Below are 23990 nucleotides of genomic sequence, written 5' to 3' on the forward strand. Positions count from 1 at the left end.
CCAGCTGGCACAGTGCTTTAGCACCTTAAGTTGCTCAATTTGATCTTTGTGCTCAGGAACAAGGTAATTAAGTAAGCTACAATTTAAGGAAACGTATTTGCCTTGACTTGTTGCAAGTCTTCAGACAGTGTTCCATCCTAAATCATTTGATAATGTAAGAAGCTCTGTGCAGTTCCCTACTTGACTGAGGGTTAGTTCAACAGGTCACAAATCAGTAATTGATTCTCAGTGTGTCTCTGCTGGTTTTATTACAGTAATGAGGACCATCTTTTTTCATCTTTGCTAATATGTTACCAAGCCATCAGCTTCTCAGTTTGGTGTCAGGATGACTTTGACAGGTTGTTAGCAACTATATGATGTACAGAACATCACAGAGATGTCTCAAACTGTGTTGCTGTGTACCTTATAGAGCCTTAGGTGGTCTTGAAATAAGTGAAAGCACTTGCAAGAAAAAGTTATACCAGCAATTGAAAATATTCTCACAGATTTGATGTTCTAATGAAGAAGTTCTTTATGCCAGCTTGGGCTCTTGATCACTGCCAGGGCAGTTTCACAGAGCTGGGAGACATCACGAAGCATATATGTTGGAGTGGAACAGATGAAAAACTCAGACAAACAAGCATTCATATTTCACACAATTCTGTTTTTCTTTTTGCATAAGGTAGCCACTTTACACTAAAAATGTGTGCAACATGGAATATGGTAAATGCAAAAAATATTGTATGTACTTGTCCATTTCAAAAGAAAGTGATAGTCCACATAATGTGACAGCAATTAGTAGAACAATAGGACTCATTATTATCCATATTTTGTAACTTTCTCTCAATTTATGTGTGATAGTGCTAAACTCTGAGACTAAAAAATTGTAGTCTGTCTTTTAATGTAAATGTAATCACATCAAAACTTTTCACATTTATCCAAAACATTATTTTTTATATAGATTCTCAAGGTATTTTGGGCTTTGGAGTTGCTGAGGGCATAGAGCATAACAACACTGAGAATATAAAGAAGTGAAAGTCTGAGCAGCTAATGTCATTGCCTATTGTACTGTAATGTGATTGTGTGCTGATGGTCTGTGGGGAAAAAGAAGCAAGCCATTGTAATGTGAAAATGGCAAGACACAATATTGTGCATTGTATAATAAAGAACTTATATGTACAGGGTAGTAATGAAATGGATTTTACAAAATGCTACTTTTATGTTCTTTCTATTACCAGGTAATCGTATATTTTAAGTGGTCTACATTAATTACCATTTTACTATTCTCTAGTTTAAAGGTGAAAAAAAATCATATGTATTTACTCCTAGGATGAATGAGGCTGAGCAAAAGTGCAAACCCTTTATTGGCAGTGGATAAGATATTTAACTTTTTTCATCGGCTCTTAAGAGAAAACTCAAACTATTTCCTAGTGTGAGGGTTGCAATCTTATACATAGAGATTTATCTCTTAAAGTATTCTGCAGCCACTCTAAGTTTCTGATAAATGATTAAAAAATGCAACATACCTTGAAAAACAATAATCTCAGCTACATTTTCCCCATCCTGTTCCCATAGTGAAGAAAGTTAGCAAATCCAGGGACTCACTGGACACGTTTACACAGTGGGGCTAAACTTAAAATAAGCTACACAACTTGAGCTATGCTAATTGCATAGCTGAAGCTGAAATAGCTTATTTCAGCTTTTAGTGCTGTCTACACAGCACCTATTTCGAAATAGAGCACTCTCCCCTCAACTTCCCTTACTCCTCATACAATGAGGCTGTGTCTAGACTGGCAAGTTTTTCCGCAAAATCATCTGCTTTTGCGGAAAAACTTGCCAGCTGTCTACACTGGCTGCTTGAATTTCCGCAAAAGCACTGACGATCTTATGTAAGATTGTCAGTGCTTTTGCGGAAATACTATGCTGCTCCCATTCGGGCAAAAGTCTTTTTCCGAAAAACTTTTGCACAAAAGGGCCAGAGTAGACAGCAGAGATTTGTTTTCCGCAAAAAAGCTCTGATCGCGAAAATGGCGATCGGGGCTTTTTTGCGGAAAAGCGCGTCTAGATTGGCCACGGACACTTTTCCACAAAAAGTGCTTGTGCGGAAAAGCATCCTGCCAATCTAGACGCACTTTTCCGAAAATGCTTTTAACGGAAAACTTTTCCGTTAAAAGCATTTCCAGAAAATCATGCCAGTGTAGACGTAGCCTGAGTGTTACAGGAATTGGAATAAGCATTCCTCCAGCTCAACATTATTTCAACATTTTGTCAAAATAACTGATTTGGCTCTGTCTACATTGGCATGATTTTGCGCAAAAGCAGGTGCTTTTGCGCAAAAACATACTGCCTGTCTACACTGGCGGGGAGTTCTTGCGCAAGAACACTGAGGTTCTAATGTGTGAAACCAGTGCTTCTTGCGCAAGAACTATGATGCACCCGCTCAGGAATAAGCCCTCTTGCGTAACTGTTCTTGCGCAAGAGGCCAGTGTACACAGGCAACATGAATTTCTTGCGCAAGAAAGCCCGATGGCTAAAATGGCCATTGGAGCTTTCTTGCGCAAGAGAGCATCTACACTGGCACGGATGCTTTTGTGCAAAAGCACGTCTCTTGCGCAAAAGCACATGCCAGTGTAGATGCTCTCTTGCACAAATACTTTAACGCAAAAACTCTTGCATTAAAAGTATTTGCGTAAAACCTTGCCAGTGTAGATGTAGCCCTTGTGTGTAGAGGCAGACTGTGTTATTTCAGAATAATGTCAATTATTCTGAAATAACGCTGCTGTGTAGACATAGTCATTGAGACACAAGAGGATGCAACCATTTACTAATAGATAGTTCTAAATATAGAGAATGGCCAAGATTTAGCAAAATACTTTACAGACTTGCTAAACTTTTATGTTCAATGAGATTTAAGTATGTGTCTCTATGGTAGAGTCTCCATTCAAGCCCCTTGGTGTGACACCTTCTGGTCCACGAATCCACCAGAGACGCTTCTGGTGCAGTCACCCATGCTTTTATTGTTCGTTCCCACCATCTTCTATGTACAAAGCTTACAATCTATTCGGCCAGCTCCTCCATCTACCTAGGAGCACACTTAACCACACCCTCGCTCCTCCATGCTGTCCCAGGCTTCCTTCCTCTGCCTTATATAGCCCTCTCCCAGTGAGGCCCACAGCTGCTTCTAATAGTCCTTCAGGCCTGGGCTTGCTCAGCTGTTTCCCCTCAGCCTCTTTAGCCAGGCTACAGTGGCAGAGCTCTGGCTTAGCCAGCAGTATGTGTCAGTCTCCAATTAAGCAACTGTTCCTGACTATGCACTTACTAGTGGTTTGTCTAGTCTGTTTTAGTGCTTTGCTGAGTAGAGGTGACTTGCTGGATCAGGTCACGAAAGCACAGCAGCCATAAAGAATGGAAAATGCCATACTAAAAAACAAACAAACAAAAAAGATGAATTTTCAGGGCCCAAACAAAGTGGTAGCACTTCCTACAATAACTCTATTAACCACATTGTATTCAGCCACAGGTTTGTCCAGTTCCAATATCTTTCCACTGACAGAAACAGAAACATGATAGTTCAGACAAAACAAGAAATCTTTCCCCTATAATGCACTTAACTAGTCATTCAAAGAGCATTTAAAGATTCAACAATTACAGTTTCCAACATTATAATAGCACATAAACTAGAAAAGGGGAAACTGAAAGAATTAGCAATTTATCAGTGGGGTTTCAACTGAAAGGGAAAGAAGAGCTATTACAGACTGAAATACTGCAGAATCACAGAAATTAGACTTGAGAGAAAAAGTATAAAATTATCTACTCCATCTTCCTGCCAGGCGGGATTGTTCTTTACTATACACTTACTAGTGGTTTGTCCGGTCTATTTTAGATGTACCAAGTGCTTGAGGTCCTACTGATTCTTTTGGGAGACTATTCTTTAGCACACTGTTGATTGTGACTATGTCTAGACAGCAGGGCTATTTTGGGATATAGGAAATACATTTTGCATAGCACAAATAGCACAGCTTATTTTGAGGTAAGTGTGCTGTGTAGACAGTACCATCCTGAGCAGTACCATCCTTCATAAAAATCATTGGTCTAACAAATCCTTACCTTAGGGTGAAAACTGGTGGAAAAACTACAGAAAAGACAAGAGAGAAACAATGTTGATTTCTGATATCTGGAAGAAGCCACACACACATGCATGCATGCCTACATTCATAGAATCATAGAGCTGGAAGAGACTTCAGGAGGTCATCAAATCCAGCCCTCAGCCCAAGGCAGGACCAATCCCAACTAAATCAACCCAGCCAGGGCTTTGTCAAGCCGAGACTTAAAAACTTCTCAGGATGGAGATTCCACCACCTCCCTAGACAACTCATTCCAGTGCTTTACCACCCTCCTAGTGAAAGTTTTTCCTAATATCCAACCTAGACCTCCCCCACTGTAACTTGAGTCCATTGCTCCTTGTTCTGCCATCCGTCATTACTGTGAACAGCCTTTCTCCATCCTCTTTGGAACTTCCCTTCAGGAAGTTGAAGTCTGCTATCAAATCCCCCCTCACTCTTCTCTTCTGCAGACTAAACAAACCCAAATCCCTCAGTCACTCCTCATAGGTCATGCACTCCAGCCCCCTTATCACTTTGGTTGCCCTCTGCTGGACTCTCTCCAATGCATCCACATCCTTTCTATAGTGGGGGGCCCAGAAGTGGACACAATACTCCAGGTGTGGCCTCACCAAAGCCGAATAAAGGGGAATAATGACATCTCTGGATCTGCTGGCAATGCTCCTCCTAATGCACCCTAATATCCCACTAGTCCTCTTGGCTACAAGGGCACACTGTTGACTCATATCTAGCTTCTCATCCACTGTAATCCCCAGGTTCTTTTCTGCAGAACTGCTACTTAGCCATTTGGTCCCCAGCCTGTAACAATGCTTGGGATTCTTCTGTCCTAAGTGCAGGACTCTACACTTGACCTTGTTGACCTCATCAGATTTCTTATGGCCCAATCCTCTAATCTGTCCAGGTCACTCTGGACCCTATCCCTTCCCTCCAGCATATCTACTTCTCCCCCTAGCTTAGTGTCATCTGCGAACTTGCTGAGGGTGCAAACCATCCCCTCATCCAGGGCATTAATAAAGATTTTGAACAAAACCGGTCCTAGAACAGATCCTTAGGGCACTCCACTAGAAACTGACCACCAACCCGGCATTGAGCCGTGGATCACTACCTGTTGGGCCCGACCGTCTAGCCAGATTTCCATTCATCTTACAGTCTATTTATCCAATCCATATTCCCTTAACTTACTGGCAAGAATATTGTGGGAGACAGTATCAAAAGCTTTGCTAAAGTCAAGGTATATCACATCCACTGACTTTCCCATATCCACAGAGCCAGTTACTGCATCATAGACGCTAATCAGATTGGTCAGGTAGGACTTGCCCTTCATGAATCCATGTTGACTATTCCTGATCACTTTCCCCTCTTTCAAGTGCTTCAAAATGGATTCCTTGAGGACCCCCTCCATGATTTTTCCGGGGACTGAGGTAAGGCTGACTGGTCTGTAGTTCCCTAGATTGTCCTTCTTCCCTTTTTTATAGATGGGCACCACATTTGCCTTTTTCCAGTCATTCGGGATCTCTTCTGATCTCCATGGGTTTTCAAAGATAATGGTCAAAGGCTCCACAATGACATTTGCCAACGCCCTCAGTACCCTCGGATGCATGAAATCCAGGCCCATGGATTTGTGTATGTTTAGCTTTTCTAAATAGTTCCTAACTTGTTCTTTCCCCACCAAGGGCTGTCCACCTCCTTCCCATGCTGTGTTGCCTAGTGCAGGGGTTCCCAAACTTTTTGACACGGGGACCAGTAAATCAATTCACGAGCTTTTGGAGGACCAGTAACATTCATTTGCATATTTGCATGTTTATTAAGCAAATGATGAATATTCAAATAAGTTGTTTCTGGTCCTCCCAAAGCCCCCAGTGTCAGCATTAGCAAAGCTTTTGATAGAGTCATACACAATATTCTTGCCAGAAAGTTAATGGAATATGGATTGGATACATGGACTGTAAGATGGATAGAAAGCTGGCTAGATCAGGGTTTCCCAAACTTTTTACTTTAGTTGGAACCCATTTTTTTTCAGTACAGTTTTTGTGGCCCAAAAATATAAATGCATATAAAAAAAAGAATGAAAAATTAATAAATTTTCAGTGTTTCACCCGGCTGCATCCTTTGGCCAGGCTGGGCCAGGGCTTAGGGGACCCAGCGCCACATGGGCACTCCAGGAGGCGGGAGCAGGAGCAGATTGGGAGTAGGGTATCTGTCTAGAAGGGAGGGTGCAAGGAAGGGTAGGGTTGCCAGGTGTCTGGTTTTGTACCGGACAGTGTGGTATTTGAGGGTTTTGTCTGGGAAACAAATTGAGAAATTACTAGACATATAAAATGTCTGGTATTTTCTAATTAGGTAAGTTTTATTATAATTAGATGTATCAGTCCTTAGCTGCGAACTGCCTGGCTGGTAGATGTGCTCATGCTGTCTGAGTGTGTCTACCTGCCAAGCAGTTTGTAACTACTTGAGGGGCGGGTATGTGAGGGGGGGCGCAAAATGGAATCCCTGGGGTCGGACTCACTCGTGTGCCTGGGTCTGAATGTGCCCGGGTCAGTCCCGCTCCCCCCCGCCCCCCCGGTCTCCTCCTGATCTCCCCAGTCCAGCCCTGCTGCCCCTGTCCAGCCCTGCTTCCAGTGGCCATTTCCCCCCTGCCCCCCACCAATCTCCCCTGGTCAACCCCGCTCCCCCAACGACCCCCCTGACCAGCCCCACTGCCCCTATCCAACCCTGCTTCCGGCAGCTGGTTCTCCCGTCCTCCTCCTCCTGATCTTCCCCGGCCAGCCCCTCCGCCCCCTGTCCAGCCCTGGTTCCACCGCCTGCCCTCCCTGATCTCCACCGGACAGCCCCACTGCTCCCAACCCTGCTTCCACTGCTCACCCACCCACCAGCCCCAATATCTGAGGAACAGCTCTACTACCCCCAACCCTGCTTCCGTTGGCTGCCAGCCCGCCAGCCCCAATCTCCATGGGACAGCCCTGCTGCTTCCAACCCTGCTTCTGCCGACCAGCTGCCCCCCCCCCCCGATCTCCGCAGGACAGCCCTGCTGCCCCCAACCCTGCTTCCCAGTGGCCGGTTTCCCCTCCCCACACACCTCCTCCCAGCCCACCCCACTCTGCTCCCCTTCTGGCAGCCACACTGAGTCCTGGTATTTTTTTTTCTGCGGCCCAGTACTAGGCCGTGGCCCTTAATTTGGGAAATGCTGGCCTAGTGCATTTGTCTGGGAACTGACTTTGTCCGTGAAGACAGAGGCAAAGAAAGCATTGAGTACTTCAGCTTTTCCCACAGCATCTGTCACTGAGGGTATGTCTACACTACCCTCCTAGTTCGAACTAGGAGGGTAATGTAGGCATACCGCACTTGCAAATGAAGCCCGGGATTTGAATTTCCCGGGCTTCATTTGCATAAGCGGGGAGCCGCCATTTTTAAAACCCCGCTCATTCGAACCCCGTGCAGCACGGCTACACGGGGCACGAACTAGGTAGTTCGAACTAGGCTTCCTAGTTCGAACTACCGTTACTCCTCATGGAATGAGGAAGCCTAGTTCGAACTACCTAGTTTGTGCCCTGTGTAGCCGCGCTTTAAAAATGGGGTTTTAAAAATGGCGGCGCCCTGCTTATGCAAATGAAGCCCGGGATTTGAATTTCCCGGGCTTCATTTGCAAGTGCGGTATGCCTACATTACCCTCCTAGTTCGAACTAGCGGGGTAGTGTAGACATACCCTAAGTTACCTCGCTCATCCAGAAAGGGCCCCACACCCTCTCTGATCACTCTTTTATTGCTAACATGCCTGTAGAAACCTTTCTTGTTATCCTTCACATCCTTTGCTAGCTGCAATTCCAATTGCACTTTTGCCTTCCTGATAATTCCCCTGCATTCTCGAGCAATATATTTATACTCTTCCCTGTCCAAGATTTGACTTCTTGTAAGTTTCCTTTTTGTGTTTAAGCTCACCAAGGATGTCCTCAGTAAGCCAATCTGGTTGCCTACCATATTTGCTTTCCTTGCTGCACATTGGGATGGTTTCTTCCTGTGCTTTTAATAAGGCTTCTTTAAAATACTGCCAGCTCTCCTGGACTCCTTTCCCCTTCATATAAGCATCCCAGGAAATCCTGCCCATCAGTTCTCTGGGGGAGTCAAAATCCATTCTTCTGAAGTCCAGAGTGTGTATTTTGCTACTCTTCTTTCTTCCTTTGGTCAGGATTCTGAAATCTATCATCTCATGATCACTGCTTCCCAGGTTGTCACCCACCTGTACTTCCCCTACTAGTTCCTCCCTGTTTGTGAGCAGCAGGTCAAGCTGCTCATGGTCCCTGGTCAGTTCCTTCAGCACTTGTACCAAGAAGTTATCCCCAGCATTCTCCAAAAACTTCCTGGATTGTCTGTGTACTGCTGTATTGGTCTTCCAACAGATGTCAGGGTGATTAAAGTCCCCCACAAGAACCAGGGCCTGCGATCTGGAAGCTTCTCTCAGTTGTCCGAAGAAAGCCTCGTCTACCTCATCCACCTGATCTGGTGGTCTATAGCAGACACCAACCTTAACATCACCCCTGTTGCTTCCACCTCTAACCAGTCTTTTCTCCCTCTAAATACTGGAGCTCTGAGCAATCATACTGCACTCTTACATACAATGCAACTCCTCCTCCTTTTCTCCCCTACCTGTTCTTCTTGAACAGTTTATTCCCTTCCATGACGGTGCTCGAGTCATGTGAGTCATCCCACCAAGTCTCTGTCATTCCAATCAAATCATAGTTCTTTGATTGGGCAAGGGCTTCTAATTCTTCCTGTTTGTTTCCCAGGCTTCTTGCATTTGTGTACAAACACTTTAGATAACCAGTTGATAACTTCTCCATTAGAATCAGGGGTCCTCCCTTGTTGCTCACTTACCACTCACCAACTTCCTCACTTACCACAGGGCTTTGGTTACTGTCCCCCAGTGAACCTAGTTTAAAGCCCTCCTCACTAGGTTTGCAAGCCTGCCAGTGAAGATGCTGTTTCCTCTCTTGGTTAAGTGGATCCCATCTCTTCCTAACAATCCTTGTGCCCTGAACAGAGTCCCATGGTCGAAGAAATGAAATCCCTCTCACCGAGACCATCTCCACAACCACGCATTTACTTTCTCAATTCGACGATCCCTACCTGGACCTTTTACTTCAACAGGGAGGCTGGACGAGAACACCACTTGCGCTTCAAATTCTTTGATCCTTTTCCCCAGCACTACATAATCTGCTGTGACCCGCTCAAGGTCATTCTTGGCTGTATTGTTAGGGTATGTCTACACTGCAGCATTATTTCAAAATATCTAATTTCAAAATAGTTATTTCAAAATATCTTATTTCGAAATAATGTGTCTACACACAAAAGGCATTTCAAAATAGCGCATCCACACTGGTTGGACGCTGAAGAGCATTTAAGGCCAGCCGGAACTGGTTCCGGCAGGGCATCAGGTCAGAAGTTACCTTGTGGCTAGGGCGGCCAGCAGAGCATCCTGGGAAGGACTGGAGGCCCCCTATTTCAGAATTAGCATCTACACAGCACTTATTTCAAAATAGCAATTTTGAAATTGGCGCTATTCCTTGTGGAATGAGGTTTACCAATTTCGAAATAAGCCCTCTACTATTTCGTATTAATTTCAAAATAGCAGTTGGCTTGTGTAGATGCTAGGAAAGTTATTTTGAAATAACAGCTGCTATTTCAAAATAATTTCGCTGTGTAGACATACCCATAGTTCCAACATGAAGAAGCAGGAAGGGGTAGCAATCCGAAGGTTTAATCACTTTTGGAAGACTCTCAGTCACATCCTGAATGCGCACTCCTGGTAAGCAGCACAGTTCTCAAGATTGCAGGTCTGGACGGCAGATGGATGACTCAGTCCCTCTTAGGAGGAAGTCCCCGACCACTACCACCCATCTTCTTCTTTCAGGGGGGTGGTTGTGAAACCCCCATCCCTAGGACTATGCATCCCATGCCTTCCGGTAGATGGTGTTCCCTTCTGATTTCTTCCCTGAGAGGTTCCTACCAAAGCTTTCTCCACCACAGTGCCTGTGGAGAGACCCTGAAAGTGATTACTTACCTCTACAGGAATGGGGGATACCAGAGTTGGCCTTCTTCTTCTTCTAGAAGTTACATACTGCCAGTTCTCTTCCTTGTCCTGTACTTTCCTGACTGGCTCTTCAGCCTGCTAGTATAATTTGGCTCCTAAATATGCTGAATCATGGTAAAATTGCTCTTGTAACAACCACCATTCTTCACCATACTCTGCTCTCTGAGGAAGTGTTATGAATGCAGAGCCTCAGTGAGTGCAAACTCAACTTTCAAAATACCCCTCAATGCACTTAAAATCATTTGTCTTGAAATATGATGTAATTTTACTCGCCTGATTTTTGCAAACTTTAAGGGAGTGTTAGTGAAAAGAGAATACTTTCCTTATTTTTCTCACCTGCCCCCTGCTTACTTTCTAGGTAACAGCATCAGTGAAAAGCAGGAAAAAGCACAAAAGGTAGTGCCAGCTTCAGGAGGAACTTTCTCTGTGAAATCTTCAAATCTTAAAGGATGGCAGAAAGCTTCAAATTTTCCTTATAGGAAGGCAGCGACTCAGTGTAGGTATAAATCTCTGGCAGGTGATTGTTGGAGCCCACAAGCTGTACCTTGTAAATAATTCACTTAAGCACCGAAAATCTGCATTCGAGGATGAAATATCATTTATAACACGTAGGATATTGGCTTGGTTGAGGACAACTTTCTAATGCCTTCAACTCATTAAGTGCCACTAAGGAAAAGGGAATACAGATGATGTAAAATAAACTCTCTACACTTGGCTTGCAACTAGCACAGAATAATTAGCAATAACCAAACTGAAAATAAAATATATGGAGAGAGTTGAAGGAGAGCTTTTCTGTAATCCCTCAGCATAGTATAAATTAAACTCTTTCTCTACTGTTAACTATGTAGGAAGCTCATTCCTTATTCTGCTAGTAGCTATGGGCTTTACAATGGGGTATCTAGTTCAAAAATAGGATGTTGGACATGTTTTCCCTACTGCATTTTTGTGAACTGATGTAGCCCACCAAGAGACTATATAATGACCAATTAAGAGTATATCTCACTGTAATTTTAGGTTGTTGGAGAGATGGTTTTTAGTAAGACAATATGTTTGTACAACGAATTTGTATTTCTTGCTTTGTTAGATTATATGTGGGTCTGGTAACACTGCTTAGCATTAAGGTTGCCCATCACTTGCCTTCATAAGATCCACTTTTCACTGATAAATTTGCCAGAAGTCCTGTGGAAAATATTGTATGTGATCATGGAATTAAAGACTGTCTCATAATTCAAGCAGACCATAGGGGGCCACATTTAGATTTCCCAAGCAACCTTAATTCTGACATTTCTCAACTTTTCAGTGCTTCACTTTGCATGAATATTTGTTTAATGGTGTTGTTTGTATGTGATTTTTATTAAATGTACACCAAGGCTGTGTCTAGACTGCATCCCTTTTCCGTAAAAGGGATACAAATTAGACATATCGCAATTGCAAATGAAGCGGGGATTTAAATCCCCCCCGCTTCATTTGCATAAACACGGCTGCCGCTTTTTTCCGGCTCGGAGCTTTGCCGGAAAAAAGCGCCAGTCTAGAAGTGGATCTTTTGGAAAATAAAGCCTTTTCCCAAAGATCCCTTATTCCTTATTTTAAGAGGAATAAGGGATCTTTCGGAAAAGGCTTTATTTTCCGAAAGATCCGCGTGTAGACTGGCGCTTTTTTCTGGCAAAGCTCCGAGCCGGAAAAAAGCGGCAGCCGTATTTATGCAAATGAAGTGGGGGGGATTTAAATCCCCACTTCATTTGCAATTGCGATATGTCTAATTTGCAGCCCTTTTACGGAAAAGGGATGCAGTGTAGACACAGCCCAAGTGCAAGTAGTGAACTGTGAGTATCTGATCACTGGAATGCTGGGATATCCACCAGTAAATCTTTAATATTGCAGTGCAGGATATATATATATAATCCATGTGCCCCATTCTCTTCTCATAGGAAATGAATAACTCCTGCTCCCTTCAGATAGAGCAGCTCGAATGGCAGAATGAGACCCCATCAGTGTGGAAGAAGACACCCAACTCCCACTGACAGACCTGCAATACCAATGCAAAAAACAAAACAAAAAAGCAGCAAGGAACAAGATTAGATCCCTGTGGCTTCATGGGGGACTGTGCAAATATCCACAACTATTTATAATTATTTTGATTACTTATTACTTCAATAGCTGTCATGCCTAGCGATCCAAATGAAGGATCTAACACCCATTGAGCTACATGTTATGCAAACAGACAAAAACAGTCCCCCTTTATAGGATTAAATGGACAAATGAGGCAAAAGGCATTTGAAGGACAAGCTCATTGTGAGACAAGTGTGTTTTTTTCAGCTGGCAGTAAAAGTGGTGTCAATAGTCATAGGTATTCACCAGTCTCACCAGTGCCAGAGAAATGCAGTTTAAAAACATGGTAGTGACTGATTGGAAGTCAGATTGATAAGGGAGAGGGAGAGAGAAAAAGAGAAACAGACAGGGAGACAGAGAATGAGAGAGAAATGAATCAAAATGCAGAGTCAGTTTAAGGTTTCTCAGGCCAACAAGAAGCATGAGTTAATGCTAGCCAAAGGGATTAAGAAAAACTGATGAAATTAAGAAAAAAAAAAAGTACTCGTCTGAAAGTAGATCCATTACCGAATGGGGAAGAAGATTAAATCACTTATGGGTCAATGTGGGTAAACTACTGAGCTGCTTTATAAAGTCTGTTAAATTTAAGAAAAAAAATAAGGGAAAGAGAAATGGATAATTTAAGAAGCAATGATGACTTTGTCAAATCTATTGATGAAAAGCAGGTAAGAGAATACTTAAAACAACTGAACATAGATACAGATCAGCAGGTGTAGATGCATTTCAGAGTGCTAAGGGAATTAACTAATGAAGTTACAGAAACACTGGCAATTATGTATGAAAAGTGACAGAGCATTGGGAAAGGACTGGAGGGTTGGGGGAAAAAGCAAATGAAATACTGAACCTGAAGGGCAGGAGGGAAAACACTCTGTCCATGACCATTCAGTGGTCCAACTCCAAGCCCTGGCAAAGCAATGGAATGTATATTCATAGAGAAATGGAATAATAAGCACAATTAACAGCATGGGTTTCTTCAGAATAAATCATGCCAGAGAAACCTAATAGCTTTTTAGATCAATTTACGGTAGTGGACAAAAGGAATAGAGGAATTGTAATGTATCTGGACTCTAGCAAAGCATCAGGTCACAGGGCCCCTCACCAAATCTTACTAGAAATGTTAATTGAAATTGATGTGGATGTCAGCATTGCCACATGAACTAAAAACTGACTGAAGGACCATAAACCCAAGGCCATGATAAATGGGGTGCAGCATGATGAGTTGCTGGGGACTGCTCAGAGTGGTGCTATCCAATTATCTGTGCTAGGCTTTTTTTTTTTTAACTTTAATGTTTCTGATAATCGTCTGGAAGAGTGGGTAAATAGGTGATTGGATTTCTTCCCGGTGAACACCAAAGAAAAAGCCTAAACATGGAGAAAATCAATAACAAACTTTATAAACTCTTAGGTAACAATAGATTGAGAAATGGTGTGAGCTTGCGTGAAGGCACCCGAATAATTCAAAGGAGCCAGGAGAGGTTACAAATACGAGCAGGAAAGGGTTAGATTGTGCAGCACGTGCTTATGTGGTGAGCACTTACAAATGAGGGACCCAGTGAAATCAGTGCGACTGCTCCTATAGTTCGATGTTCCCACCCTGTATCAGCAAGGATTGCACAGTACAGCCCAGTGATTTAATCTGGGAAAATGCAAGATAATATATCTGAGGCCAAATAAACTGAGATACAGCTATCCAGCTGGAGGGAAAATCCTTGGAAATCAATGCCGGCTCCTCATTAGTGCTGGCGGAGCACTTTACATAGCTGTGGAGAAGGGAGATGGAAAGGTAGTTTTTTCAGTCTCCTGTCTGATCAAGGGGACAGTCTGTACGTACAGCTCTTGGTGTGAAGGAGAACAACCCTGCCGGTGTACTGCATTTCAGAGGTTGTCTGTAATCCTGTATCTAGGGGGCTGCCAGTGTGCACGGGCATGTCAGACTCTAACTGTGCCCCCTCATGACTGGAGTGGAGTGAAAATGGTGCCATTAGCATGGCCCAATAGCACATGGGGAGTCTCTCACATGAGAGAAGATGGAACTGGCACCTGGTCTGTCTTCTTTTGTGACACTGAAGCCGAGCAAGTCAGACTGCATGGAGCTGAGGATTTGGTTTTGCAACGCGTTTCCATTGCTTCATGCACCATCAGAGTGTTTCCCTGAATTTCCCTGACCAGTCTCTTTACACTTGGCACTCTTCAGACAGCCTAAAAAATACTGTGCACAGTTCTGGGCACGCCAGTCTCAGAAAGACGTCAGGGAACTGGAGGGAATCCAGAGAAAAATAATGCAAATGATTAAGGGTCTGGAGGGACTGACTTCTAAAGAAAGATTAGATTAATTGTATCTTGTGCAATTGATGATTAGGGCTATATATTAACTGTGAGTTTCTGAAGGACACACACATCATGGAAGCAATTAAATGGTGTAGGGTGATGCCATTGTGTATGATGGGATGATGAGGTACTTAAAACATTTCTTAGTCATGAGATTTTATTGGGCCGAAATAGGTTCTGTAGCTTCTGATATGCAAGGATCAGACTAGTTCTCAAAACGGTGAGTTGCAATCCCACTTTAATGGGTCACCAGGGCTTTCCTAGACTTGCTGCCGGTTGGGATTGAAGACTGAGAGACTCAGTCCTGAGCTGCAGGGCTCAGGTTACAGGCCTCTGAGGCTGAAGCCCTTGGGCTTTGGCTTTGACCGTACCCCATCCAGGGTAGGGGGGCTTAGCAGTGGCATTGGAACTGTTTTGGGGTGGGGTGCTGAGCTGTGTCGCTCCCCCTAAACTCAGTTCACCTCACTGCCCCAGCTTGAGGTAACAACTAGTGTTGGCAGCCCTTTTGGACTGGATGGACTGGACACCATTGCCTGACATGGCACCCGGTCCAGGAGGGTTGGCAACCCCAGGCCAGTGACAGAACCCTGAGAAGCAGGAGAGCCTTCAGGGCCATTGTCTGGAGGCTGGTGTCACGAATAGCATCATTTTGGGAGGGTGCGGGACTGCAGCCATGCGTATTGGGACGCTGCTCGCTCTTCTTCCCATTTCCCTATTAGGGAACGAGGAGAAAGTACACAGCTTGTGTGAGTTACTCTTCTGCCCTTTCCCCTCAGCTGCCGTGAGTAAGAGGAATGCATGCAGTGTACCAATGTGCATAGTGCTAGCCCCCGCCCTGCTGCCCTCTCGAAATGGTGTACTTGCTGGGGATGGTAGGCACTGGTACCCCAATGGGTGACAGTGGGGTCACTGGGACCCAGTGCTGGTGTAGCCGGTGACAGGTTGTCAGCAGGGCTGTCTCCTCGGCATGGGGGAGCTGGGTGCAATACATAGGGGTGCACATGTTTGAGACCTTCGTGTCCTGATATGAGTGTGATATTTACACCTGTACAGTTGACTAACACAAGATGTATGCACTACTTAAATCCTATTTCATCCTTACTTGGTATTAAATACATAATACTATTATTACTACACAAGTTCTTATTCTTGTTGCAGTAAGTACAACTCATGGATGGTTGTGTGTGCTCCCCATTATTGCTGATAAAACCACAACCAGTTCCAAAGAACCATGCTTAGAACTTGTGCATGGATATTGAAAAGTGTGTGTAGTACAAGCAGAAATGTGCACAAATTATTCCCAACGGTGAATAGACAGCAACCATTCCTGCTGCATTCCCACAAGAAAAGGAGTGTAAAACCCATCTTTCCAATAAAGTTGACAGTATGGATGGCCAAATTTTTACATTCTAGGACTATTACTGAGGGAAAATATGCCTAACTGCATGACTGCATGCACGATCATTTTCTATTATCAAAATATATTACACTTGAATTTGAGGACAAATACATACACGTCTAATAAGATTTTTGGATTGACAAGTGAGCTGTTCTAAACCTTTTTAAGCTTTATTTTGTTTTGTTTTTTTACCATCTCAATATAAACAGTATTATAGCAGTTAAAACAAATATGTGAATCTCTTCTGAACACTCAAAGTAAAAAAAAAAAAAGACAGTTCCTTTTCTCATAGGTTTTATTAGTCAGTTTCTTTCAATCTAGCCAGTATTGCAGTGGGAATCTGCAATTTCTTTCCTTGTATTTCCAGTGCATTGTTGCCAGGTTTTGGTTCATTTATCACAGAAATCTTCCAGGTTCTCTTTGAAGATGTTTGATTCAGTAGAATCTAGTGTGAAACAATCGCCAGAAAACTCTGCCTAGTTTTCTAGCAAGAGGTTCCCAACAATTTTCCATAGCAGCAGGATGATTTTCTGTTCTAGAGCCAACAAGAAACTGCACTGAGGCAATCAGTGTCTGTGGGCTAAATTGATTTCATATCCAGATCTCCTAGAAAAATCATAACATGGCAGAATGAGATTTTTCATTCTAAAGTGTCATTGATGCATGTAGAGATATTTGTACCCAAACACTGTGTATCATTATGATCTTCCAGAAGCCATAGATAAAATAGGAGGGAACTTCTGGCAAGAATCTGGAGCAATTATGAGAGATTTGTTGTATAGTCAGTTGGGGGGGGAGGGGGGGGGAGAGGGAGGAATGATTGTTCTTTTTAAATAGTGGGATTGCTTTGGTGTAAATGAGGGAAGAATCTGTCTCCTTAGTGTATATCCAACACTGTGTGAGTTAATACCTGATTATTACTTACTAATTCTTGGAGACATTATTATAACGCACAGAACTATCTGCTGCCAAGTCTTTTATGGTATCTGGATGCTACAGCTGGTTTTCTTACAACCTGTGAACCAACAACAGCATTCATCCCTAACAGACTGTAAAATCACAGATCTACTGCAACTGCAGAGGCCAGGTATAGCTGTACTTTAGTCCTGCCCATCTTCTGCTGTCTGTCTATGAAGTCCTGTTTGACTGTGTTTTAATGAGAGGTTTCATGCATCAACCTTAAATATCACCTTCTGAATGGAACTCTGAAAGCGCTATACAGACATTAATTGATTAAACACAGAACACAGAAATACTAGCCTAATTTTACAACTGGAGAAAATGAGGTACCGAGAGGTTAATATGGCAGATCAAAGTCCAAGTCTCCTGATTTCCCCTTTCCCTCCCCAAGTTCTGTGTCCTATCACTGAACATCTCACAATTTTCCATCAGATAGAGAGGACTGGTAATGTGAGTAGTTTCTGTAGCTCAAGAGGTTTTTACAGTGAAGGGAAGTTTTTACAGTGACTGGGGATTGAGGTCAGCTGGGGAGGCTTTGCTTCGTGGTCCCCCACTTGTGGAGATAAGATTAACATCTACGCAGAACAGGGCATTCTCAGCTTTTGCTCCCAGGCTGTGGAATTCTCTTCCTCGGGATATTCGCATGGCGCCAACACTAGCCTTGTTCCTGCATCAGGCTAAAGCCACCCTTCTTACTCGTGCTTTTGTGAATGTTTGAGTCTGTATGTGTGTGTTCCTCCTCTCTGTATGTTTTTAGCCGGTTATGTTCCTCTGAGGTCTCCAATTTTAAATTTTTAAAATTTTATATATATTTGTATTTTTGTTTGTTTGTTCTTGTAAGCCGCCTTGAATATTTTAAATAGAAAGGTGGGGTAAAAATATTTAAATAAATAAATAAATTAAATAAAGTTAGATGCATTTCATCATAAGTGCTTGCGGAGAATATTACGAGTAAGCTGTGAGGAAAGAAAAATGAACTATGAGGTCAGAAAAATGGCAAAAGCGAGGTCTCTATCGCAAATAATTTGTAAGAGAAGACATCAATGGTTAGGATATGTATTATGAATGGATCATAGCTGACTACCGATTATGGCTCTCAGTTGGAAGCCAGAAAATCCAACAAGAAAGAGGGGTAGACCTAGGATGACTTGGAAGCTCATGATTATCAACAACATAGAAAAATGTAATTTAAAATGAGAGGACTTAGGTCGTATGGCAAGCAATAAGCAAGCATGGCGAATATGAGTAGTCCAATGTGCTGAAAAGCAAGGGATGGACAAAAGTCTAAGGTAAGCTCTTGTCAAAGAGCTCTGTTGTGAGCTGCTATATGGAGCCATGCAAATGAGTAAGGCACAAGCTACCTGCTTGGTTGTTAAAATGTGAAAGTAGCCTGGCTCATGAGTATATGGGTGACTAGGGAAGGGGAGTGAATGAAATCTTGGTGCCTTCCTCCAGTGCTGGCCAGCGCATCTGAGCAGAGATATCACCTGAACTAGTTAGAGGACTGGCACAGATTATTTTCCCCTTGGAGCAGAAGGGGAAGCAGAGGTGAGGGTATGACTACATCACAGTGGTTCCCGGTCTGTTCTTGGGGCAATACAAGCACACTACCTCTTGGTCAGGGCTCATGGCTAAACCATAACCAATCCCCCCGTGACTACTTTTGATGAGGCATGGATGCTGGAAATGATGTTTAGCTTCTAGTCTATTTAATGCAGTCCTTTCAGTTCTTGACATTGTTTAACTTTATTAATGATATACAGGTACATTTCTGCAGGAAGAATCAAGGAATCAGATTCTTGGTACTACAGTCTGAAGCCACAATTAATTGCAGACGCAAAATTGTTGTTGCAAATTGTTGGCTGTTTGAAAAAAAAATCAAGCCGACCATTCTTTTCATGCATAGTAATATTTTAATTAACAAGTAACAATCATAATTATTTTCTATTCTACAGAATCTTTCATATTAAAATCTCAAAGCACCTTACAAACAATAATTACTTAACCCTTGCAACAGTTTTAGAAAGGAGGGAGTATTAAGATTAGAGGTGTGTGAAATGTTCACAGCAAAATACAAAACCACATGAAACGTGCTTAGCTTTGTGATCACACTCGACATTCAAATCATCAAGCCCCTTTTCAGAGGCCCTGAGAGCCTCCTGTTGACAGTAGAATTGGGTCTTATTTATTTCTTCTTTATTTGACATGTTCTTTTTAATTTTTTTGAGTTTTTACTGTTTAGTTTTATGATTTTTTTTTGGAACTGGATCTTAGCATCAAACCTGAAACAGACTCTAATAAGGCCCCTATGCCATTGTATAGGATTTCTTTCATACTGAGGAACTAAAATTACATTGCTAAGTATTCAGCAGTTATAACTAATTTGCATAATCCCAGAATGCAATATGGAAAAGCTTTCAAAATAAAAATGAATAATAAGATCAGCATTTATTGTTTTTTCCTCTATATTGCCACAGAAAATTCTTACCGGTATGGCTTTGAATAGTTCCCTGGGAGTAAATTATGATCAAAATTCAAAGCCACTATAAATTAAAATGTGGGTTTTTTTCTGCTTTGGTATATAAGACTTTCCATTAAGCTAGCCCCATATAATATACCTTGGATGTGTTCAAGAAAGCCTTGTAAATTATAGCAAGTATTTAAAATGGTAAGTAGACATTGAAAAAGGCCACATTAGGATTAATGAATGAAAGGGTTGGTACTAAAAAGGCACTTGTAAATAAATAACATGAAAGGTAAAGATGACACACTGTTAGGTTACAGTCACAAGTAGGGTGCGATGATAAATTGTAGAGCTGTTTGCCAGAGCTTCACATTCTGGGTATATGTCCTTCTAGGTCTTTACCCTGCCAATAAAAATCCTTATTTGTCTTACCCTGCTTCATTTACACTAGTCAAGTTTATGTTAGTTCTTGCTACTGACACAGAGGTTCAGTGAGGCTCTTGGCATACTCAAATGGTGTACCAACCACCTGATATACTTAAGCCTTTTATTTGATTGCTCTACTTAGATATAGATAGTGACTTCAGTCCTCAAAATAACCATTGTCAGCAAGCAATCTAGGCTTTGCCATAGATTTAGTCACAAGTGTACACAAGGACAAACTATGTGTGTCACCCTTACAGTTGAACTATGCCTACTTAAGCAGTGCTATACACAATTTGCCCTTGTCTATGTTTGCAGCTAATCTAGCACCTAACATCACCAGTGGATTATTTTCTATAATAAACAGGGCCTAACAGTCTCTTTTCAATTCTGATCAGGAACTCTGCTCTAGGCACCCTTTGGAACAAATATTTAAAATAATTGCAGTACAGGAAAAAAAAGGGAGGAGGGTCAGCTGAGGGGATGCCCTGGTGCAACTTTCATTTTTCTGTGACGTATGTGAGCAAAGCAGGACTGGAAATGGCAGCAGAGGAGTGGAGTCTCCAGCTGTGAGGGCAAAGGTCAAGGGTTTTGTTTTAAGAATTAATGCCATGTTAGTTAAGGCTCTAGCCAGGAAAATAAGGGTGAGAAGCTACAGCTGAGGATAAGGGGAAATCCATATTATATGTTCAGTGTGTGCGTTTATTGAGGTTCAAAGATGGGATCAAGATAGGAGTCCACAATATGGGGGAGAGGACAAAAGGAGAACAATAATGTTTTAGACCTGTCACCTTGTAATATATCTGGTTTTGACAGAGTACAGAGAGAGACTTTGCAGTCATAACACAGGTATGTTTGAAAGTACAGAAACAGCAGAAAGTTTAATTGAAGCTCTTCGTAGAACTGGACCTATTCTCAAAGCAATAGAGAGAGAATGAACTTTTCCCCCCAGACTTCCTCAAAGTTTTCATAGCTCCATTAGGGTAACTCAACTGTACCATAACATTTGTGACCAAAGTATGTTGCAGCCTGTTGTGGATAAGTGTTGAAATAATGGCCAATGTATTATTTCTCCAATGGACACTCTGGTCAACCTTGCTTTATGGTCCCTACAAGGATTTTTTATGGATTCTGTTTCCCAACGCAATACATTTTAGGAATCTTCCTCCTGACCCACTGTCACTGCTGAACATTTTGAAACATTGCCATATCATCACAATGACTCCACAATTGCTAAGAATTTGTTGTGATTTGGGACATACAAGATCATGAAAGAAGTGTTCTAACACACTAACTATATATATTTAACATTTGCAATATAAATAAATAACAATACATACTTTAATAATGGGGTATATAAGGATGGTGAATGTGGTTAGAGTAGAAAATCTCAGTTTTAATTTAATTTATTTTAATTAATGACCACTATTTTTAGTAATATATTCAACAAATTATAAATGTGCATAACAAAATGATGATGATAATTTTAACCAAATACTTCATTCTGGAATCATACTAATTTTCCATCTGATTCATATTCATCTGAGAGTTGAATGACCTAATAAGAGTAATGCAAGTCACTACTTGCCATTGCCGTTTTCATCTGCAAATACTATAGCTAATTTTGTCAGGTCATTGCAACACACCATACCTCCTAGGCATGCACTGAATATGATACGTGGCAGTTTGGCAATGTTATGCACGCAGCCCATGGATTTACAAGTTGGATCACTCTCACAAGAGCACTTGATTAAGCTGTAGGAGGAAGTGTAACATTGTTTGATACACTTTTCAAAACAGAGGCTTGGAATTGTCATTGCGTATCCTTCCCTACTGTAGTGCATCAAGTGCAGATGTGTCTGGATCCAAAGTTCTTTTCCCACAAGCCTGCCTGAAGAGTTGTCTTATATTATCTATCTTGCTCTAGTTGTTGGTGATAAGGAGCTGAACATTAGTGTTGACATGCTACCTTTGCCAATTTTCCCTGCCCATGATTTCTGATGTACTTCCAACATGGTGGCACAATTTGATTGCCTGTAACGTTAAGCCATGAATTGGGTTGCCAGTTCGGTGCCACCAGGCATTGTTGCATTGATGTCTCCCAGAGGAGAGAGGGAATATCCAAATTGTAAAATCTTTGACACAATGCCTTTGCTAAGGCTCAGGTAGTAAACTACTGTGATGTAGCCTAAGAGAGCAAAGGCTGCTAAACATCCTAGTACAATATTCTAGTGCTGCATTGCAATAGAACAGGTGTCTATTACAACTCTCTCTTAGACTCAGGGTTCCATAATCAGTAATGATGCCAGGCTCTGTTTAAGATAATGGTGTAAAAATAAGACAGATCTGTCAGTGTTATCTGATAATACTGATATTTCCACTGGTTTCTCTTTTGCAGCCATTACTATCCATTGTGCAAGGATGTTGTCAGTATCCTCATGCAAGGTGACCACGTCTTCTCCGTAGATCATCTATGGTTTAATTCAGCAATGGTATTTTCTCTGCCTTTGATAACTAGCTTGTGCTTTAGTGTGTGTCATTAGTAAACTTTCTTGTTTTGAGCAAATTCAGTACAAACAATGTCTAGCTCTTGTTACTTATTTTCAGTTACCATCAAGTTAACTCTCTATGGAGGTAGCTGTGCGGGACCAAACTTTTGTGCATTCTATTTGTCATTGCCAGTGTCTCTGTTATCCTTGGCATTGTTCACAGAACCCCCAGGCCAGCTGTGTTCACATACTTGCATTTGGCAAATTTTAGTTGTATAAGTATCATCTCCATGATTGACGGTGATGACACTCTCCTCCTGACCATCTTTAATTTTGTTCCTGGGTGCAAAGTGGGGTTAAATGGATCAATTCATAGTTCTGGTTTCTTACTAATGGTGTCTATGTGCACTGCATCTCCAGCAAACCTTGACTTTATTTCTCCTTTGTAGAGCTCTTGGGTTTGAAAGTATTTTCACTAACCAGCTGCATATGTGGCCACTATGAGTCCAAACCTTGAGTGTCTTTGGTTTCAGGATGGTTCTGTGTCCATGGCCATATATATGTGTCCAGAACCATCATATATATATCACTCCATATACAATTTCATTTCCATAGGCCTGGAACATGGTGCATGACATGCACGCCACTCATGGACCCCTCTAAGGTGTTACCTAGCATGGATTCCATGGATTTCAGGAGAGACAACACTGTGGAGTGCCCAGCTTCAAAAAAGTAAGGCAGCAGCAGTTTCATGGCTTCTAGATACCGTAGCCAGTTTCCTCTTCTCTTTGCTGTTACATTTATCATCATGTCTTAATTTGTAAGGAACGAGGAGGGGGGGGGGGGGTGCTAGCAGGGAATTATTACTAACACAAATATAATATATATCTCTTAACTAATTATATTTTTATTCAAAATATTAGTATGAAGATTTCATTAAAATAATTTAAATTAAATGTTAATACGTGCTGATATTTTAAAGTGTTCAACAGTGACCAAATGTCATTAAGCAGTTTCTTTGATTAGAGGGTCAGAATCCACAAAAAAGTCCTAAAGCAAGGTATTGCCAAAAACTTGCTTTTGGCTACTGGACTATATTCTGAGATATGGTGCGACTATGAAAGAGTCACTAGAAAATGTGCATGCAGCAATCCTTATGGATATACTGAGCTAACACAGATGTACTTATCACATTAGGATTTACACACTTGCATGAAGTTAGCAGATGTTTGTGTTCTCCCAAACTGCACACCTAGTTGGGATCTGAAAGCCAGACCCATGCTGCTTTAGGCTTGCATGTGGTTTGATATAATATGACTTTCATGCATATGAGTGAAATTCTGCGGTCAGCTACACAGGAATAAAATCCAAAGTCTAATGTTTGTAATGGGTTTACTGCTGATTCACAATGGTGTAAAATGAGATTAGAATCAGGCACATATGCTACCATGATGTGATGGGTGGGCACGTTTTTATAACCTGATTTTACTTCCCTCCAAAGTATTTAATTTTATCCTCATAGGTCCATTGAGGAAACAAGGTTCTTCTCTCTGTGAAGTGTTTATGGGCCCATGCAGCTCCAGGAATACCTTTTATGTGCCTGTGGCACTTTGAATGCCTTTGAATGGGAAGG

Source organism: Pelodiscus sinensis, chromosome 2 (genome assembly GCF_052426305.1).
Source record: "Pelodiscus sinensis isolate ZL-2025 chromosome 2, ASM5242630v1, whole genome shotgun sequence".
NCBI classification, from domain to species: Eukaryota; Metazoa; Chordata; order Testudines; family Trionychidae; genus Pelodiscus; species Pelodiscus sinensis.